A 5,661-nucleotide genomic window follows, 5' to 3' on the forward strand; every position below is an offset into this window, starting at 1 on the left:
TAGCTGCTGCTATAGCGGAGCCATAGCGCCGCTATAGCGTTCGCTATAGCGCCAATAGCACCCAGGACAGCCTCACGCTAAAATTGATAGCTCACGATTTAAAACGTGGGTCTTAACAAACGGAAGAGTCGATTGTCTAAATCTTTTTCATCGCAAAAAGAGAAGGTAAGATCAAAACAAACAAAACGAGACTTACGCAACCATTTCCATGATACAAAAGCACTGGCACTTGTTCACATGTTATAAATAAGTGTTTATCAAACCGATTCCATTAACTACTTCCGCGAAGGGAGAACCTCTTCTTTCAGCTTGTCCGCTAGGTTCCGCGCAAGGGGAGCCACCGCCTTCTCCATCTCATCTAACTCAGCGTCTTCTTAGACAGGCGCGAAGCCTTGGCTCATCACCCCCAGGTTGATCTCCTGATCATAATGGGAATGGGCGACAGTGAAGGCCTGGGTGATCCCGAGGCAAAAGGCGCTCTCCTCAAGCTGGCCCACGCACGTCGTGATACCAGCAGCACGGACCACGAGGGAACCAGCCCCCTCCTCTTGCGTCACCCGTAGGTCATCACAGACCGCTAGGACAGTGGAAGACAGGCGGTCATACTCATCACCTTCGACTTGAAGAAGCACCGTGCCTCGGCGAGATCGGCGCGCAGACCAGCAGAAACTTCCTCAGCATCCAGCCGTTGGGCCACCTCGACTCCAAGATCCGCCCGGCATGCCTCGGCCTCCCAACACGCTTCGTCGCGCTCTCGGATGGCCCGATCGACCACCACGGCATCCTGGTTCGCCTTTTCCTGCAACGTCGCGGACCTCTCCTCAGCCTTTAGCTTGAGGTCCCGCTCCGTCTGCAGCTCCGCCAGGAGCTCGCCGGCTCTAAATAAAATTCCCGCGAACGGAATACCACGTTTCCCTTAAAAATATCCAGTTGACAAAAAACCAAGTCTTACGGCCTTACCCGCGGAGGGTCCGATACTACCCCCGGGCGACTCTACTCGAATCACCCGGGGGCTCAGGGGCTACACCCATCGGGTGCGCTCGCACGCACCCTCTGGCGAATTGACTCTGACGAAATCGAATATATCCCCGGGCGACTCTACCCAAATCACCCGGGGGCTCAGGGGCTACTGTTGGGGACATAATACCGGGGTACCCAAGGAGGTGGAACTAATAACCATCAAACATTAAAAACTTCTGGACGGACAAGGGCGTCGCTACGTTCCTTGCCCGAATGACGGGAGTTTGGTTCTGCCTCGCCCGACACCTCTGGGCCAGCTCCACCTTGCCCGAGGGATAAGGGCTAGTCTCTGCCTCGTCCGAGAGCTTAGGGATTGACTCCGCCTCGCCCGACCCCCGAGGGACGGACTCGGTCTCGCCAGACCCCCGCGGGATGGACTCCGCGTCGCCCGACCCCGCGGGATGGACTCCGCGTCGCCCGACCCCCGAGGGATAGACTCCGCTTCGCCCGACCCCCGAGGGCAGGGCTCGGCCTCACCCAACGGATAAAGGCCAGGCTCCACCTCATCCGATGGTCGAGGACGGACCTTGCCTCGCCCGATGTCCGAGAGCTAGCTCCGCTTCGCCTGACAATTGCACCCCGTTCCCTCATGATGATAGGTACAGGGTAGGACAAGACGTTCGGGTCAACCGCGACTTCAAAGACCATACCCTGCGCCCCGACAGGAAAAGTACTGTCAGGGAACGACGGGATGGGTGCTTTAGACCCTTCCAGGCGTAGCAGAGACTAAATAGTGTTGTGGGCGCGTGCTCTTCGCCCTACAGAGTTGTGGGCGCCGCCTTCGGCCCTCGGGCACGGAACCCGACGTAGACATACGACAACCACTACGGTCTAGAAAAAGACTCGCGTCCTCCACAAATGACGGATATGCTATCACCACGATATGGTCCCAAGGGAGCGGCACCCGCTTCATGGCCCCTCGGGTCCACTAGATCGGAGTATTCGCTTCAGCTTACGGACGCCCCCTCCGATCAAAAGGCTTTGCCCACAGCACTGCTTCCTGCTCCGACCCCGCACCCGGGGCTCGTGGGAAGCCTGCTCACCGCTCTTCTCCGACCGGCGCACTGAGGGCCGACTGGAGCCATCCGATCGGGGGCTCCCCGTTCGGAGGGAACCAGAAAACGTGCAGAGAAAGGCAAGGCATGGCTCACAAGTCAAAACCACTGTACCAGGGACCATACCCTGCACGAAACAGTGCTCTGTAGCCATCCTGACATTCTACAGTAGCATCGACAGTATTGTAGGCGCTTATCATCCTTTCGCACCCACCGGAATGGACAATAAGGCTTGGTAGACGTGAACAACAAGGCTAGGTAGCGTATGCACCCTAGCCCTCTCACTTGTAAAGCCGTCCCCTTCATCTATAAAAGGGGATGTGTTTTCTTCAACGAGGGGACCGACTCTTGACGAACAACACACATCACACATAGTCAAGCTGCTATCATGCTCTTGACATCATTTCGACCCTTCCATCAGAGATCTGGGACCAGTCCCTCTCTCGACCGTTTGTACCCCTACTACGAACCATTTTCGGTGCTAATAACACGAGCAGCAACAGACTGGACGTAGAGACATTCAGCCCGAACCAATATAGATCTTGTGTCCATTAGTGTACCATCCGGACCTAACGCGCATAACTATAAATTTACTCGCCGGTGCTTATTCGAAACACCGACAACCATTTTTGAAAAAATTAAATCATTAATCTATGCAGGAGATAACCTTTGTAAATTTTGATTGTATTGGCAGCATTTATCCAGTGGTTAAGGCAAAAGCACATATTGAGGTGTGCTTTGTGCATGGACGCAACATTAGAAGATGAAATGGTGTCCTTGTAGTCCTGCAAAAATAATATTTGAATAATTATCATACAGGGAATCTAAAACACAACGAATGATACATGAGTAGGAAATAATGGAAAGTGCACGGAAGCAGGCGTCTATACTGGTTTAACATGTTTGCAGTTTTCATTTTTATAGGCTGAGAACTAAGGAATTGGAGATGTGGTTGTGATGCAGTTTTTCCATGGCCATCAATCACAGGAACACTGGCCAAGCAAAGACCGGAAGGACAAATTAATAAATAAGCTCATGCAGATACCCTATCAAATTCGAAAAATCAAAAGCAACTTTTAGGGAGACAACATGAACATATGGAAAAAAGGTCATCACAGAACAGATATACAATGAAATTCCATTAGAACATTACAAATTAGCTTACCTTTTAGGCAGCACAAATTCAGTGCAGTTTAGAAGTTTGGTGAGGTGGTTTCAGACTTCGAACATTGACATGGCTCGGAGCTGTGAACAGGTGGTTCAATATTCGTATGGACACCAAGTGCCAAGTCTCCTCTTTTTAGGATGATGTGCTGCTGTTAGTAGTCTTATATAACCAAGGAGACTGTAAGCTCTTACAGAAAAACTGTAGACTAAGAAACCTGAGACACCCAAGAGGCAAATGTCTGGAGATAATAAGGTGGAACGCCATGATTGGTTTCCTCACAACAATCAGTTGCAGCAACAGGCAGAGAAATGTTAGATTGGTCATTAACATTGCATGCGGCATCTTGTATAGGGCTATATATCTTGAGACAAATAGAAAGGAGACCACAAATTCAGTATACATGACCAAATTGATGGGTGTATCGGCATTACAATGGAAGATCCAAGAATCCGCCTCCGGCGAAATCCGCTGCACGCAATCTCAGACGTCCAACGGAAGATCGAACGGCTAGAGCAATTCAGGGCGACGTGGCAGCCGCTTCTATCCGAGAATCACCAGGAGAATATAGGGTTAAATTTGTCGGCGGGGCTCGCACGTTCCAGGTTTTTGCCTCTTAGTACAGCATGCAACTTGGTGAACGACAGATGGAATCAAGGTCCTGAGTTAAATATGAGTGAGCAGCATCAAGGGACTCATTCTGACTTAAACAAGGGGTGGGTCTTTACCAACTTCCAAATCCAAGATTTAGGGGAAAAAAAGAGGGGCAGGAAAGACTGAGGCCGAAAGATATGTTTTGAAGAGAGCTCCATCGGGTTGAAGCCGAATTGCAGAGAATCAAGATCTTCTACCTTTGTTTGTTCCATCAATGCCCTTCGGACTGGCCTAAGAGTTGGGTCCCTGTCTGTAATTATGTGGCTAGGTAACCCATTTATGGCTTGTGGTCTTTCTGCTTATGACGTAGCACTATTCCATCTTGTAAATAACGCTAACGCCTTCTTTAAGGCGCTACTATGATGATCCCAATCTCCTTTTAGTAATAGATCTTTTTGATATGTCTCAGTCTCAACGGCAAGGAAGAGAAAATGCATCGAGTCGTTTATCAAGAAAGTGGACGAGCTATGGATCAAGATCATATTTAGTCACATTTCTACCGGATGATGGGAATAACTAAGCAGAAATTATGAAATGTGCACGAAATGTCTATAAATGAATTTTCTCATTGGAATAATTGTTGGAGACTCAAATGATGGATATGCAAGCATGATAACTTATATGCTGTCCTATCTCTTTCTATATATGGAAAGTCAAGAAATTCTCATCGAAACATCGAGAAATTGTGCATATAGAAAACTCTAAAGTTATTAGAGTGATGCTCCTTTTTTTTGCAAAGAGTTTTCGCGCAGGATAGCCACGTTTTCTTCCGAAACATTCACATTCAGATATAGGAAAAGCCAGAGTCAACCCGTAACGAGGAATGTTTTAACATTCAAATAGAAGAAGATCAGCAAGGAAGGGGAAAATGCCTCTAAAGATGAGCAACTGGCCTCTAGATGTAGTTGGGTGAGAGTTGCACCCAATCACCCAGGTTCAAATCCTCTCTTTTACTGGATTTGGGTGCCTATTTCTCTTCTTAATGAAAAAACACCTAGTTCCTTCTAGGTTGGAATTCATTTTTTTATGCACCATGGGGCAAGAGAAAGCAAAATCTTTTCAGCACGCTTGTCCTTCCCATTGACCCATTTATCAAAAAGTCTGTTTATAAAAAATGACATGAAGTACAGAAAGTAAGAAACGAGGAAAAAAACGTACTAGAGCAACAAATAATAAATATTTATCCACTGAAGTGCTCCCACAATTCAAAAGGTCATGCAAACGAAATGTTAGATTAGCTAATCAACATCACTAACAAGAAAATACTATCAGATTAACAGTTTTGACATATATCAAGTGACTAGCTGATTCCAAAACATAAAACAGAATTAGTGTGACACAGTACAATTGTATTAATAGTCAGTTCACTTCATTTTTTATGCGCACAAAAAGGGAAAATAAAATCCTTAGCTGTGCCATTTTGTGGAAAGGGATCACATAGCCATTGGCACATGTCCCATATCGCCTCTGTGTGAGAACCAACACCAGTCAGGCAGTCACCACAATTCAATTAGACTTCCCAATCAGAGTGCAATGGAAGTACCAGATGCTAGTTGGCTAGTCCCATTTTTTACAGTCAGATACTAAAAAAGCATGTAACTAAACTATTATAGATATAGAAACCTTTGTTCTGTATCATTTTTTTTAAACAGAACTTTTTCAACAGTAGTGCTATTTTTGTGCATATACTACAGAGGTCACACTTGGGTCACCAGGAGTGACACACAGAAAACAAAAGAAACCCAAGTAACACGAGACAAAGTGATA

At 47.3% G+C, this 5,661-nt stretch overlaps 1 long non-coding RNA gene across 1 annotated transcript; it reads right to left on the reverse strand.

The window, feature by feature from the left end:
• Positions 1-2,741: 2,741 nt before the first annotated feature.
• Positions 2,742-3,357, reverse strand: LOC136517796 (uncharacterized). The gene is made up of 3 exons (XR_010774342.1): positions 3,241-3,357; positions 2,966-3,067; positions 2,742-2,860 (listed from the first exon to the last, which is right to left on the reverse strand). It is a non-coding gene; the product is annotated as an uncharacterized lncRNA (long non-coding RNA).
• Between the last annotated feature and the right edge of the window lie 2,304 nt (positions 3,358-5,661).

This window comes from Miscanthus floridulus, chromosome 17 (genome assembly GCF_019320115.1).
Source record: "Miscanthus floridulus cultivar M001 chromosome 17, ASM1932011v1, whole genome shotgun sequence".
Lineage (NCBI taxonomy): Eukaryota > Viridiplantae > Streptophyta > Magnoliopsida > Poales > Poaceae > Miscanthus > Miscanthus floridulus.